At 36.4% G+C, this 17,066-nt stretch overlaps 1 long non-coding RNA gene across 1 annotated transcript in view; it reads left to right on the top strand.

The window, feature by feature from the left end:
- Window positions 1–14,189, top strand: part of LOC122751723 — a 237,479-nt gene extending 223,290 nt beyond the window's left edge. The window contains exons 2-3 of the long non-coding RNA XR_006355803.1: window positions 8,334–8,451; window positions 14,056–14,189. This is a non-coding gene — a long non-coding RNA (uncharacterized LOC122751723). The remainder of the gene's footprint in view (window positions 1–8,333; window positions 8,452–14,055) is intronic.
- Window positions 14,190–17,066: the final 2,877 nt, after the last annotated feature.

Here is a 17,066-nt window from a genome sequence, read left to right as displayed (position 1 = left end):
AACCTCTTTCCCTCAGTTTCTTCTTCTGAAGAGGTTAATGGTAAGTCACTGCAACATCTTTGCTAAGAAAACCCCAAATACAGCCAAGAAGAGTCAGACATTACTGAAATATGTCAACAAAGACAACAAATACCTTCTACTTTTTACACACACACACACACACACACACACACACACACACACACACTCATATGCTTTACCACTTTACCACCTCTATGGATAGTGGTGAAATGGCCTAACTTTCTAAGTCTCCATTTTTTCAGTTATAAATTTAAAAAAAATGTATCTTTTTCCTACTCTACCTCATGGAGTTTTTGTGAGTAATTACAATTATCAACATTATTCCTAATAACACCAGAACAATGGCTTGCACATTTTTGTTGAATAAATGAATGTGAGTGAAATGAGTAATAGGGATTATAAAAATTAACAAAACTGTCTTATTTTTAAAAATTAAATCTCTTCACAAACTGGCTTCAACCTCTCTCTTGTAGACTATTTTCTCATTATTCCCCCTTCACATATTTACCAATCTAACCACACCAATGTATTTGGTGTTCCCCATAACCAATATTTCATCTCCTTCTTTTGCATAAGCTGTTGTCCTTCATGCCTGAAATACTTTCTTTCTGCATCTTTACCATATGGAATATTTAGTTTCCTTCAAAGCTCAACATAATTACCACCTCCTTTCATGATCTCCCAAAATGTTAGTCCTCTTTCCACTAACAAATTATTTTGCATTTGCTTTGTAAATTTCTAATATTGAATATATAAGGGTGCATGCTCTTCTCTCGTCCCCTACACCCTCATCATAAGGATTTATATATTTTTTAATCTTTCTATCCCCAACATCTACCAGAGTGCTCAGCACATCTGGCACATAGTTGGTATTTAGTACATGCTTGCTGAAGTGAACAAATGATATTTCTAATTGACAATGAGTGGGGTTTTCCATTTTTTTATAATCCCCCCAAATCCTAAGAATACAGATTACAGCCTGGCCCATACTAGTCCTAGACTCCCATTTGAGAGCATCCTCAAACCTGACATGTAATAGGTACCTAATGAATGCTTGTTGACTTATTTACTAACTAAGGCTAGACTCCTCCTTTACTTTATGAAAACCTGAATCCCTTCATTGAGGAAAGAAGAAATCACAATGACCTGCCACATATACATGAATAGTTCTATTTTATTTTATTTTTTTTAGATTCAGGCATGTGCACTTTTTGAATATTCACAATTCATGACTTATGTTTTACCTCTTGTGCTGCCCTTAATATAGCCATTATGGGTAGGAAACTTGGAAAGGAAATATTAGAAGTGTGCCTTAATGGTTAATTGACTCATTAATCACTATTTAAATGTTCCATTCACCTATATAATCAACTTCTATCTTATGCTTTTATAAAATGTTTCTATGAAAGAAGTGTTTTCAGAAGTAAATTTACTATCTTTCAGAAATTATAAGAGTATTTGTTCCAGTCACTATCACTAATGGACAAAAAAGATCTTTCATATAAAGTAGATCTATCATTAATGAACAGAAGCATCTTTCATAAAAGTAGGACTTTCTAGTTACAACTATTTTCAAAATTAAGTCCAGGGTTTTGCAGGAATTTAGTAATGTTCCAGCCTGAATATGCTTTTTTGTAAATATCAATTTTCTGTTGTCAACTGTTTAGCTGCTGCTATGTCTTAAAATGTCAAATGACTCGTGTTGCTCTTCAGAAATATTGAGAAGATTTCCATGTGAAACTGTCACTTGCATCTCAGAGAATAATTAAGGAAAAAAAACAGTAAGGGGAAGACACTACCATCTCCAACATCTTCTTGCTAGTTCTTTTGAATTCCAAGTTATAAATGACTTTCTTGAAAAATGGCACTGTTATATTCTGAAATATACTGATGCCAAATAAAATATATGCAACAGGATTTATAGCAAGAGCTTAAGGAAGGGGCCGGAGAGTCTCCTTTTTCTTAATACCATATGTGTGCTTGGTTCCTTTTTTTCTTTTTTTTATACTTTACAGCTGGTGCCCTTAGCATCAGTCTGGACTCATTCTGGTTCTACAAACATAGGCTCTGCCATACGCTGTTCTGGAGTTGCCTTTTTCAGTCTTGGTTTGTGGAAAATGATGACAAACATAGGAAGACACAGTGGTGAAAGAGGGTTGAGATATTTCAATCTATCCTTCTGTTCAAAGACACTGTTTTGTTTTGTTTTCCAGTCTTTGTTGTACATGATCAGCTGCCACATGTGTCTGCCTAACTCTACCATGAAGGTGGGTATAGGCAAGGTTTAAACAAACAGCTTTGCTTTAAGTTGCTGGGTCCTGTTCTTGGCAGTTGTTGAAAAGCTGATAGGGGAGGCCTAAGTGGTATGTAGAAGGTGAAATCATATTAAGGGTGTTAGAGACAGACAATGAAGGTCTCTTCCTTATACATTATTTTTGTGATGAAACACAAAATGCCAATCGATGTCAAACTTAGATGAACCTGGTAGTGTTTCCATTTAATTCTTCTTTGGTTTTGACCATCTCTTTCCTTGGGCAAGGTCTGGTTGAAACTGATGAGGCCTTGACTTGCATAATTGATGTGTCTGGCTTCACACAGGCCTCCCAGAGCTGCCTGGTTGAAGTTCTCCAAGCCTGAAAATGCCTGAATCACAGTACAGATTTTTCTTACTGTAGCCATGGGTGCATCTGTATCTGTGTACCAGTGCACAGCTAAAGCACCCTGGCTCTTGACTCATGTAGACAAATTCACAATATTGTTAGGCTGTGATTTATGATTGTTTGGGGAGTTGAAAAATCACTTTGATGTGAACTGTTGCTCTTCAAACATATTCCAGATGTATTTAAGGCCCCAGATATTAAAAGAAAATAATAACAACAATAATAAACTAGGTGAATATTAGAAGTAAAGAAGCCATCCGTATTTGGAGTTTGGCAGACTGTCTTGAACTGTCTTACAAATATTTTGGGTTCAATAATATTTGTTTGGCCAAGTCCTTTTCCCTTAATTTTTAAACCCCTGAGTATTTCAGGGGAAATTTAATCCATATGTTTCTGGTTCACTGGCTCTTAAATCATCAAAATGTTGTTTTCCAAGAGCTTTTGTGAGCTCAAGAAGGTTTATCAGACACTATACAAGTTCCCTAAAATGTTTCTTACCTTGACTCACACATCCCATTGGGATTAAACCCAAACTCCTGAAATTTGAGTCTAAATTTTAAATCAACAAAGTTTGAGGGTGTTCCAAAATGTCCCTAACGCTATACTCAGTATAGCATATTAGAGAGGCTATAAGGGTTTATGTTGGGCATAGTATCTTATAGAAACGAAAGTACAAAAAAAATCAGTAATTGACAAGTCTTTCCAAGGAAGGATTGATATGTAAATATCTATTTGAGTATTTTGCTTCTCTCCAACCTTCTTCCTATTTGCCTCTCTCACTGCCTTCAATCAAATTTTGTACACCAATTTCTTTTGCTACAAATATAAGAAAATATATAATTTTAATGACTATTCTAATAATTTTGTGTGAGCAAAGTAGATGAGACAAAACACTTGGGAATTGATTGTTTAGCATGCATCTTGTGATTTCTACAATTATCTTTAAAAAAGGATTCTTTCCAATTTCTGTGATTTGACATTGTCCAAAGTATAAGGTTACATGGAATAAATAGCTAATTGGGTTAATTTAATAGTAGGCTAAATCTTTCTTTTATTTTGTCTAAAAGGCACATTAAAATTTGCAATTTCAAGTGGTCTTAGAAATCTAAAGTAGACTTCCTTGAAAAAAATATATAGCGTTCCTACTGCTGAGTTTATGGTGGGAGTTGCTGGCATGCTTCCAGTTCACCGCGTGAAAATCTAAGCTGCCTGTATAAGTGCAGAATTTAGTGTTGGGTCTTAAGGTTTTGCTTGGCATCTTGCCAATGATGTTATGCATTTAACTGGGAAAATTGCCTAGAAGTTAATTGAGAGGAAAACACTAATATACAACACCCCCCCCTTTAAAAAAAAAGCCATGGATATGCATATGGTGCTGTTCATTGATAAGATTTGTAAGTCTGTAGTAAAGAACTATTGTAGAATTGATTCTAAGATTACTTGAGTTAAGATCTCACTCATTCTCCAACTGTTATAATCTTGGGCTCATAAATATTGTGTGGTGAATGTTTATAGTTTTGCTAAAGTCACCATTTCTTCCAATGTCCTTGTGCCACTGAAGGTCTTCTTATGAAAAGCTAGATATTTATCCAAAAATTCAATATGAGGTAGGACTCACTTATACTCTTCGTTCCATGTTTCAAGAAAGGGGACTTTCAATACATGGTCCCTTTCTCTCTGTACCTAGAAGTGTCTGAAAATCTTTGATCTTTAACTTTCTGCACAAGAAATGTCTTGTTCTATCAATTCTACACCTCCCCCCCCCCAACTATTACCCCTCCTGCTTCCCATACCTCTCACCAAGGCTTCATTAAGTGCCACAAGGAAGTGAACTTAATTTTATGTATTAATATACATTATTATAATATACAATATTATCATATGATGGGAGTTGGGGGTAGGGGGTAGGACATGAACATTTATATAACACCAAATATGTTCCAGGCATTGTGCTAAGCACTTTATAATTATTCTCTCATTTGATCTTCACAACTCTAGGAGGTAGGTTCCATTATTTTCCCCATACAGTTCTGTAGGTGTCTTAGGCTGGATTAGAACCAAGTCTTCCTGAGATCAGAACCAGTGCTCTATCTGCTGTTCTGTTGCCTAATGTTCCTCCTAGAGAGCTAGCCTTTCAGTCAGTTGAATACTGAGTTTCAAATTCCACCCCAACACCTACTGGATTTGTGGCCCTAAGGAAGACACTTAATTTCTCAGTGATTATGATGATTCTATATAAATTGTAGAGAAGTGGTAATCTATATTGATAGAGCGAGTTTTTATCTAAAGGGAGCTTTCTTATACCAAAAAAAATTCACATCTGATAAAAAAAAAACAACAGAAAACTTAACTCACTTCCTTAACATAAAATCAATGGTCTAGATCCATGAAAAGGAATATAGAGGCCATCTGGCCCATCACTCCGTTTTATAAATGAAGAGACTTGCGGGTTGAAGCCCCTTGAGGTTAACTTGCCTAAGGACATGCAAGTATATGAAGTCTCTCAGGGAGGATTTGAACCCAGGATCCTGTTTCTCCAGTCAGTTGTACTTCCTCTGTACTTGCTCTCTACTCTACTTGCTCTATTAACTCTTTCAAGTACAGGTAGGTTCCCCCACCTTTTTTTCATCTCATACACTATGGCTGCCTTTTGTAGGTAAACTTCCAATGGAGCCAGCTCAAATTGCTAAATTTTTGTTTGTGAACATTTACACCTTAAAAATCAAGAAACACTAGAAGAAGTAAAAATGTGAAACAAGAAACAGAACATGTTAACAAACAGTAAAAAATAGAAACAAATATGCTTCAATCTATTAATTGTCTAGACTTGATGTGATGGAGAAAATATTAATAATGCAAATTAAACCTAAAATAGTGCTATGCATATTTTGGGGGGTTGGGGCCTGGTGGTTAAACATTTACCAATACTTCCCCGCCTCTTCCCTCCCTATCCCCATCTCCCCATTGGTGCTTTCCACTTTAAGGCTGCCATGTGTCCAACCTGCATGTATTTTATATATACATACACATGTTGACTCACCAATTAGATAGTAATTTCCTTGAGGGTAGGGAGACTGCTTGTTTTGGGGGAGTTTTTTCCCTTCATCTTTCCAGCACTTTGAATAGTTTCTGGTACATAACAAGGGTTTAATAAATACATAACAGCCATATTTAGGGTAGGGGAGGGAAGGGGAAAAAAAGAAATTTACATGATAACTTTATTATATATTTAAAAGAATAGCAACTTTAATAGATTTGCAGCTTCATGTGCAATCATTTTTTTTTGTTATACTATGTTAGGGAAATGTTTGTTTTATTCCATAAATTAAAAATTAAATAAATATGAAAAATAAAATGGTGTACTCATTGCTCCTTTTATATTGCCCACAGTCCACTGGTCCTTCCTTTTTTACTTCTCTACCTCCTAATAATTAACAACCTGCTCATCCTGTTTTCCTGCACTATTTTCTACTTTACCCCTCCCTTCTCCTCCAATATCTCCTTGATTGCACTGAGTTGCAAAAGAGCCCTGGAAGTCCCAGGGAGTCATTTAAGGAGACAGCAGCTTACTTAATTTTTGTCTTCAGACTTGCAAGTAAAGGAGGTTGGAATTTTGCCTTGTTTTCTTTTCTCATTCTTTCTTTCTTTCTTTCTCTTTCTTTTTTCTTTCTTTCTTTCTTTCTTTCTTTCTTTCTTTCTTTCTTTCTTTCTTTCTTTCTTTCTTTCTTTCTTTCTTTCTTTCTTTCTTTCTTTCTTTCTTTCTTTCTTTCTTTCTTTCTTCCTCTTTCTTTCTTCCTCTTTCTTTCTTTTTTTTTCTGTGTGTGTGTGTGCCCTGAAACTAAATCTTACCTGTGGGAACCCAGTAACATAGCTTAATGTCACACTGGGAATTAAATCACAGTTTCTTGTTGGTACCCTCCTGCCCCTTCCTTCCTCCCCATCTCAACCCAATCCTTTATAGATTTTCTTTTTGTTTTTCTGCTTTGTCAGAAAGAATATTAAACTTTTGTGTTTTTAAGTGGTTTTCTAAGAAATGTAGTTCAGCCTGAAATTGGTACGCCTTGCTGCTTAATCACAGAGCACATCAATGAGCTGACTATTGGTCATTTCTAAAGAGTAGTTACTGTACTCCCACTCCCTGCTAGAAGACTTGGTGGGGGGTGGGGAGGGGGACAGTGAAAGACTGGGAGAAACAAAATGGGGGCAGTTGCATTTGGGCTAGAAAGGAAAAACAGTTATCCTCTTCCAATTATGGCTCCTGTCCCTTTGTACCTGCACTGTAGCCTATTGGTTATGCTGAGGCTGAGAAGACATGAGCAAAGTAGAAACAATGATATTTGGCTACTGTATGAACTCCCTCTCCTTATGCTTAATCCTGTTCTTATTGGGACCTTGTGCTGAAAGCTGATAATTTTGGTGGGCCCTGAAAGAAAGCCAGTGGGTTGAATTCCTGCCACCAGCCCCTTGATAATGAATAGGCCTAATGAATGCTAGTAAGTGGTAGGAATCTGTGACCAGCTGCATCAAGGCAGGTAATACGGCTCAGATTTAATTGGGAGCAGGTATTGGAAGGCTGTATTACTTTAATTGGTGAGGGGTTTTCTAAATGGAAAGGACAAAGTATAATGGACAAATTGTCCCGTACAATAGCACTTAAGCTGGGATTGTATGCATTCGTTAATCTGCTGAGGAATGAGGCAATTCTAAACAATTTTCTCAGTGAAACCAACTCCAGAAAGCTTGTCCCTTTTGTTCTCCCTTGGGAAAATGCAAGATTGAAACAGAAAATACCTTTACCGAGGCAATCATTTGCCACGTGTGGAAAGCGGATACAGCTGTAAACTATGAAAAAGGGATCTTTGTAGTACAATAAAGGATGGCAAAAGAGATAAAGCTGGGGATAAGAGTGGGCCTGTCACTGCATCCAAAGGAGGAATAAAGTGATGACATTTACAGTGACAGATGAGACTGTAAAGAGAACTAGGAACAATTTATAGAGGGAAATTTGATATTTAAAAGAAAGGGCTGTGATAATTAAAAGTAGCATTACATTAAACTGTTACGCATGTCATTAATGACAGAAGGGAACTGCTGCCTTTTCAAAAGCTAATGATTCCTACAGATCTGCTCTTGAAACTTTGTCTTTTCTATAGTCCCCGTGAATGTAGGGCTATATACCTCACAGGATGCATTTAGGGATGGGTCAGTTGGTTGGTTGGTTTTTAATACTAACAATGTTTTACTTGGAATCCACAAAAACCTTCATGATATCAGAATAGCATTTGCCCATACATGGGACAATTTTCTTCACATGTCTAAGATGAAGCTGAATGTGATTTGTACACATAAGCATGATGGCAAAGGTACATGCTACCATAGCCTTGGTTTAAAATGAGCCCAAAAGACATCTTCTAGATACATGTTCTTGAAAGAATCTTTGTTTGTTTAGTAGCTCATATTTGTGTGGTGATAGTAAATAGGTTTATGCAATGGTACTTATGAAAAGAAAATGACTTTTGGATCTGCAGTTCAAATATGTGCATTGAGAAGACTGTTTATCCAATTTTTTAACTGATGTGAGTGTAATGGGTTCAGAGCAATTGTAACTGAGCTTTATTAATGGACCTTTTGCTCTTATATATTTCATTACAGGTGGAAAAAGTAGAGGGATTGTATGTCCTTTGGACATTCATGTAGACCTGGCAGTGGGAGGAGAAAAACACAACGAAGCATAGTTTGAGTGTTGAACTGGCTTTCCCAGGATCCCCAGGTGGGTTTCATGTATTGCCTGATGTTGAAAATGAGACAGATTCAGCTTTCTACACTAGTTGTAAAGGCTGAATTATCTTTCCTTAGCTATTGTTCCTGGCTAGAACTAAATGCACAAAGCTACAGTTGATTTAGCAAATTCTCTGAGAGGAAAACTCTAGTTTTCGACACATTTGGCTCCCACCTATTGATCATCCTAGATTTCAGACTTGAGCTCACCAACTGGCTTTTTTAATTGAACATGAAACTAATATTAAGACAAATCCTTATTGGCTATTATAGAATTTGAAAAGCATAGAGCATAATGAACACTTCCTATCTGTGGGAAGAATCACTTTAGTTTAAAAGCAAAGGATAACATTAAGGGCAGACAAGCAGTACAGAAAGACCAAAGTATGTTGGAAATTGAATAAGGCATGCTGAACACAAATGCCCAGATACTGAAATAGCACCAAAATTTCAGTCAAAGTATAAACAACCAGTGCATTCCATTTCCTTATCAATTTAAAGAAGATGAAGCTAAAAATGGGAAGCCAAAAAACAGTAGAATTAGAGTTAGACCATTAAAAAATAAAAATGCTGAATTTTCTGAGGATTGGCAGAATAGAGATATACAGATATGGTTTGATTGCAAATTATTTTTGCTTGATTTTGGAATTATGACATAATGATCATATATGGACTCTTTGCAATATTATCCTGAAACACTGATGTGGCTTTCAAATATTTCCTTCACTTGATTTGTTTTGGTGTGGATATGTGCAGGGGTGAGGAGAATGGTTATAATATGTAGCTGTATTACACACAATCACCATGAAAGCATAAAGTGGAGGAAATGGTAGGAAACAGATCAGCTAAGATCTTGTAGGAAAATGTTTTTGTCAAAAATATTGAATTTTTTCTGTGCCCATTCCATTCCCTTTTCTACCCAACCCTTTCACCATACCCCATCAGAAAACAGAACAAACAAAAAATTCCAACACATGCTATAGTCACATAAACAGAGTACTTATTAGAGTACAGACAAAAAACACAGCACTGTCAACTGGCAATACCAGCCCATGGAAAGATGTATGGTTCCAAGAAAGCATCATATCCATTGGGTCTAGAGAGATGACTCTTGTACAGTGGTTGTTGGGTAAATTAGATAATGTCATCAACCAGACTTTGATAGACTGATCTCTCTGTCTCTGTCTCTGTCTCTCCATCTCTCTCTCTCTGTCTCTCTCTCTCTGTCTTTCTCTCTCTCTGTCTCTCTCTCCTACTTGTTCACTACCCATAGCCTAAAATATAGCCACAAAATAGCTAAAGTGAGGTTTCTGGTTGGTCACTGTGAAGAAAGAAATTCCATATCCTGCTTAGATATGGCACAAGTGACTATACCCATGAATCATTTTCTGTGTATCCAGTAGTGATCACATGCCCAACTGCTAGATCCATTTTGATTTCAGGATTCTCCTATGAGGTTACAAATTAGAATCAATTGTGATGTGGATAGTAGCAGCTATTGGCTCATTTAAATAAATAAAATAACTTCTGACTGTGCCAACCTGGCTAAATCCAATAAGAAACAGTGGTTTGAGCCATGGTTCTGCATTCTGAGGCCTTGGTTTCAAGTCTTTCATGGGACACCACATGTCTCAGCCTGGGCAAGTTACATTTTCTCTGATCTCAGTTTCTTTATTTGTAAAATGAGGGTTTGGTCTAAATAGGCTTTGAGGTGCCTTAGAGACCTAAATACATGTAGCCCTATGCATATATGGCTTGTGTATCGAACTCTGTCTTCTCTTGCAAGCCTTTATTACTGAAAATGTTTGTCATCACACCAGATGCCAGTACTCAAGTTGGACATAAATTAGGGCAAATACATGATCCTTTTGGGGATATGGGTCAGAGGAGAAGGAGCACAGGGTGTCTTATCCTGTAAATTCATGGATATGGCCAACCACTGGTGGGGAAATTCCTTTTCCCAATGTACTTCTACAATTCCTCTGTAACTCATACAGTTTTATGTAACAACCTAGAAATATATTGAGAAGTGGCATGATTTTCCCATAATCACAGAGTCAGTAGATATCAGAATGGAACATGAATCCAGGTCTGCTGAACTCCCAGGTCAGACCTCTCCTCTACCATCATGGTGATTGTCTTTATAAAAACAAATATAAGACATATCTTTAAAACCCTACATAATAAAAATATGATGATAAAGTTGGAATTGCATTACTAAGTGATAGGAATTGAGGACTCAGCTTTAACCTATATGAGTCCATTTAGTATCAACAGTGTCAGAACTTCATGGGTAGGATGCGGAGTCATGACTAGGATAACAGCCTAGAAACAAGGAGGGGCCAAGTTCAGAAGAAATGGTCTACACTTGTAAAGTTTCAGGTTAACATTATCTAATAATATTCCATTCTGTTCCATTAGCATCCTAAAATCACATTTATTTCAATAATCACATTTATTTCAATTTATTTTCAACATTTATTTCAACCAAGAATGGAGACCAGAATAGGGTTCCCACATGCACTTCTAAAACGTTAATGATATGACTGGATTTAAAAACAAAAAACAAACAAACAAAAAACAGACAGAAGAGCTCCTTTTGATATCCAGAAGTAAAGGATGCATTTGGAGGAGCTGAATATTATGTGATTAATTCCTGATGATTAATATTAGGTCAACCCAGTATATTAGATGCTGTAGAATGTACTACTAAAATGTTGCAATTAAATTCAATTTTTTCTCCACTCTTTGCAATAACTGGGATTCAGGGAAAGGGTGAAAATCCATTTATAAGTTCAGAAAGTCATAGTTACTGTATGGTAGATAAAAGCCAAAAAGATAAAAAAATAGGATTTTCATATGTAGTCATTTTAAAAATTTTACTATTTCATAAATTTTTATATTCTCATGAATCTTTAAAGAAACTCAACCACCTTGGTCAGTTTAAGTATTGAAAATAATGTTAAAGTGGTTCAAACAATAGGCTTATGTTGTAGCTGTATATGTTTCTTCATTGGAATGGTTTTTATCTCTGGTTATACAAACAGAATACAGAAATAACAAACAAACAAACAAACAAAAACTCCATGATCCATTCTCCTATATTGGATGTCTTTGAGATCTTATAAAATGAATTTGTGCTGCTGGTTACATATCAAAATTATTCAACTGAATCTCAGATGTATACAAATTTGGTCCATTTTGCAGAATGTAATTAATCAATGAAAGGGAGAAATCTTCCCAAGGGAAACGCCTTTCAGCTTCTCAGAGTAGACAATGAAACATGAGGAAAGAAAAGGAAGGGGGGGGGGGAATTGAAAGCCTTTCATCGTGAAAACACTTTTAGAAAATAGAGCAATTAGTACACATATAAAGCTCTCCAGCAGCCTAGCCTCAGTAGAGTCAGAGCTTAGGAATACTAACATGTTAGGTTGTAACCTGGGCTGGGCAAAAGGTGGAGATGGATCAGTAAGGAAAGAAACTTTAGCTCTATACACTTTGAACATTATGTAGACTACTGATACATAGATCCCCAAATTCCCTTATTTTCTTTTCACTAAAGATATATGGAAAGCTCTCACAGAGACTGTCTCAGAACTTGTAACCCCTTGCAACTGAAAAGGTTCTAAATGCATATATGTGAATTCCTTTGAGAACAGAGAAGCAATGTTATTTTGCTTTATTTGCAGAAATGCAGGGCTATGACTTGAAAAGGAGAACTAGCAAGTGTTTTTGTTCCATTTTTCCTTCTCCACTGATTAATTTTTTAACGTTGATATCCCAAGAATAATGTCTTCCAGGAAGGTTATAGTATTAGTAATTAATAATAACAATAATAATAATAATAATAATAATGTCAATAACCTATTTCAGTCTTCTAAAGTAATCATTCTTTAGGAACACAGGATTTACATGGAAAAGTTTAACTTTGTTAAGTTTTTTTCCAAAATTATAGAATCATAAATGGAGAATCAAAAAGAAACTTAGTCATCTAGTCCAGAGCTTCTTAAACTTTTTCCACTCAACCCCTTTTTGCCTGGGATATTTTTATGCAACCCTGCATATACAGATAACTTTTTACTATTGCCAAATGTTCTCAAACACCACATTCAGTTACATAACCCCATGTGAGGTTGTGACCCACAGTTTAAGAAGCTTTGGTTGGGGCCAGCTAGGTGGTACAGTGGATAAAGCACCAGCCCTGGATTCAGGAGGACCTGTGTTCAAATTTGGCCTCTGACACTTAACACTTACTAGCTGTGTAACCCTGGGAAAGTCACTTAACCCCCATTGTCCTGCCAAAAGAAAAAAAAAAACCCAAAACAACAAAAAAAGAAGCTTTGGTCTAGGGGCAGCTAGGTGGTGCAGTGGATAAAGCATGGACCCTGGATTCAGGAGGACCTGAGTTCAAATTGGGCCTCAGACACTTGATACTTGCTAGCTGTGTGACCCTGGGCAAATCACTTAACCCTCATTGTCCCACACAAAAAAAGAAGCAGCTTTGGTCAATATGAAGAGTATTTAATATTTTTTGTGCTTGTGTGTGTAACACACCTTTAGTAGTATGATGAAGCTTATGGATCCTATCTCAGAATAATATTTTAACTGTATAATATAAAATACCTAGGATTTAAGATGAAACCAGCATTATATTGTCATAAAATATTTTTAAAAAACAAGTTCATGGATGCCAGATTAAGAATCACTTCCCTATACAATAAGCCAAGTAAACATTATTAACTTCCAATATGTCTTGATTCATTTCTCTTTCTCCCTCCCTCCTCCCTCTCTCTCTCTCTCTCTCTCTCTCTCTCTCTCTCTCTCTCTCTCTCTCTCTCTCTCTCTCTCTCTCTCCTGTTATGGCAGTAATTTTTTTCTCCCCAAACCCACTTTCCTTCCGAACTTTCCCACTAACTCAGAAGGTAATACTCTCCCACTCACTTAGATTCTAAACCTTTGAGTAATCTTGGACTCTTCAACATTCTATAGACCTTCCCACCTATCACTCCCACATGCAGTAAGTTGACAAGGAATGTCAATTTCTCTCATAACATTTCTTGCTTCTTCCTCCTTGTCTCTCCTCATAATGCCACCACCCTATTTCAGACTCCATCATGGCTTCCCTAGACAGCAACATTAGCATCATAGAATCATATTTGTTTCAGTAACCTATTGACTATGCTAATTTTTCTGGGCTGGACATGAAAGGCCAGGTCTTGGGTAGTTTAGGTATAATGTTGTAATAAAGGAGATATTATAGATCATTAGATAGTTAATAAAAGATGATTTATTTAGTCGTGGGAAAAGAATATTCAACAATGTTATGTATGGTGACATTTTGAGTTGATTCAGCTAAATGAAGCTTCTTTGTCTGGATCATCCATAGTGGTCTGGTAATTGGAATTTCTCTGACCTGTTTTGTACTCAGGTGAACAGGAAGGGGTGTCAACAGCTTGAACCTCTAGCACCTGATTCAATTAAGTCTCAAGGATGTTAAATTAGCCTAATTTACATGGGTACAGGGGTTAAGGTTTTGTTCTATCTGGCTATAATGGTATCCTTTTACTCTCTCGTTGTTTATTTTATATTCTTTCAGAAGCCATAACCTCCAGGAGAGGACTGCCTTTTCTAGGAGAACATGGGAGGCAGCTTAGCATTTTGGAAAGGGCTCAGGACTCAAAATTCAGATCTGGGTTGAGATTCTTCCTCTTACACTTACTAACTGTGGGATCACAGGCAAGTCACTTTTCTTACCTAAGCCTCACTTTCTTTACCTATAAGATGTAGATCATATATATAGCAACTCCTTCAAGTGATTGTTTTCAGAATAAATAAAATGATATTTGTATGATGCTTTGTAAATTGAAAGTTCTATATAAATATCAGTGATTATTGTTCTTTTAATAATAGTATATGAATATCTATATTCTTCCAGAAACTCAATTCATGAGTTGTAAAAGTTAGTTATAATAAGATTATAACCATAGACTATCAAAATTGGAAGGGACTTTAGGTGTTCAAGATAAATCTCAAGCAGGAATCCAAACTATAATACCTTCTACAAACAGCTTTCAAACCTTCTCTTGAAAACCTCTGGAAATGAAAAGTTTTATATCACTCAAGATAGCCCATTTTACTTTTGGGAAACTGCTAAGAAATCAAAAACTTTTCTTTATGTCAATCCTAAATTAAAAATTCTATAACTGAGCCATTCCTAATTCTGTCCTCTGGAACCAAGAAGTCTACACAATCTTCCCAATGATAGACTGCAAAATATTTTAATATAACTATCATGGCCTTATTAAGTGGTTTCTTATCTTGGTTCAACATTCTCACTCACTTCAACATCCTCATATGGAAGTTTTGAGTGCCCTCATCATCTTATTCTTCTTTCTCTACCTGTGCAACAGCTTATTCATGTCTTTTGTAAGAGAGAATCTAGAAATAAACACATTTCTCCACATGTGATCTAACCGGAGCAGAGAACAATCAGACTATTGCTATTCTCGTTCTGGACATGCTTCCCTTAATGTAACATAGGAGCACTTTAGGTCTTTTAGGTGCTATGTCACACTGGTGACTCATGTTTAGTCCACTAAGTTCCTACATCTTTTTTTTTCATAAATTATTGCCTAATGTTTTAGACAAAGCTTAGTATTTTATACTTTTACACTATTATATTTCAAATTCTTATATTCATCTCATTATTCTCACCCTTTGAGGATTTTTTTGCATAATTATACATTTTGTCAGTATGAATTATTTTACAAAGCATTTGACAAAATTCCTTCAATGGACAAGACTTGAAACCAAATCTTCTGAGTTCAAGCTAGGTGGTTCAGTGGATAAAGTACTAGGTTCAGATTCAGGGAAACCTGAGTTCAAAGCAGGCCTCATTTACTAGCTGTGTAACCTTGGACAAGTGACTTAACCTTGATTTCCTCAGTTTCCTCATTTGAAAAATGAGCTAAAGATGGAAGTGGCTAACCCTTTTAGTATCTTTGCCAAGAAAATCCCAAAATGTAGTAAAAAAGAATCAGAAATGACTAAACATCTAAGAAACAATGAAATTCTTTAAACTATACCACAATATCTACCCCAAGATATTTAATATTTTTTTAAGCAATTCCATGAAGGTACCTATCTAATATGACTTGTAGCACACTAAAAAGATGATCTGACCAAAAATAACTGTCAATCATGTAAGGGCCTAAAATTCTAGCTATGAAGTCTAAAATCTAATGAGTGTTTGCCTTAAATTAGAAGCTTTAGCAAGAGTTTAGACTTTTAAGTATTTATTAAAGTGCGTCAGAAGTTAGTGAAGAGGGGCAGCTAGGGGACCCAGTGGATAGAGCACCTTCCCTGGAGTCAGGAGGACCTGAGTTCAAATCTGGCCTCAGACACTTGACACTTACTAGCTGTGTGACCCTGGGCAAGTCACTTAATCCCAATTGTGTCACCAAAAAAAAAAAAGAGGAAGAAGAAGCTAGTGAAGAGAGAGAGAGAGGTAAAAAGTAAATTTCATTTAACTAAGAGAGCGTAGCATCTGTCCTCCCGCCAAGCTGCAGTCCCAAAACAAAAAGCTCCTCCCAGAAGCCTCCTGTGAAACAGGAAATAGGGCTGTATACACACACACACACACACACACACACACACACACTCACACAGCTCCAAGCTAATTTGTTGGTAGCTCTGATTGACAGGACCCCTGGGTGGCAAACATCACTTCCTGACACCAATTTGACCTTTGAAACACCAGAAAAGGTCACTTCCAGATGCTAAAGTCACATGGTTTCTTTTCAGGCTAGAGCTCATAGTGTCCCTCCCAGCAGGAGGTGTCATTCCAATTCTCACAATTAATAGACATCTCCTAAATCCCCTTTTATATGCTTGGCACTGTGGTGATAAAGATACTATTCTCTCCTTTCAAGGAACTTATAGTTTACTTGGAGACAAGACTAGCACACATGAAATAACAGAAACAACACAAACCAGTATATGATAAGGTATAAATGATGTAGTACCACTTATGTGCTCTGTGTGTCTAGAGAAAAATATGATTCATGAGAATAATCAAGAAGGGCTTCAGGGAGGAAGTAGGCTTTGAGCTGGAACTTGATAGTTTAGGATATGGATAAACAGAGAGGGAAGGATGTTCTATATGAGGGGAATAATATGAACATGGCATGTTTATGGAATGATGAGACTGATGACTAGAGATAAAAATACTTGTTGATGTGTTCAATGAATTTTACATGAGCAGATCTCCTTAAAGTACTGATCATTTCAATATAGCTAGGTGTATGTGAGGAGGGAGAAGGTATGACTGAGGGGGAGGTTTCCATATCCCTAGTCCAAGTTTCTTGATATTGATGGACAAGGAAGAGAAGCCCATGGCTTTGTTTCAATTATTGGTCTCCTAGGGGTGGAATATTGAGAAGAAAACTATATACTTGGAGGTCACACAATTGACTTTTCTGTGTTTGTCAGAATTACTATCCAGATCCATGTAAACTTTTTGTGTAGATGCATGGTTGGCCATCTTGTGTGAAGAATAAGATGATTGGAAAACAATTATACCTGTGTCTTCGAGAACCAAAGTAACAA

The sequence above is a fragment of the Dromiciops gliroides genome, chromosome 3, assembly GCF_019393635.1.
Source record: "Dromiciops gliroides isolate mDroGli1 chromosome 3, mDroGli1.pri, whole genome shotgun sequence".
Classification (NCBI taxonomy): Eukaryota; Metazoa; Chordata; class Mammalia; order Microbiotheria; family Microbiotheriidae; genus Dromiciops; species Dromiciops gliroides.
This window is presented reverse-complemented; position numbering and strand designations above follow the sequence as displayed.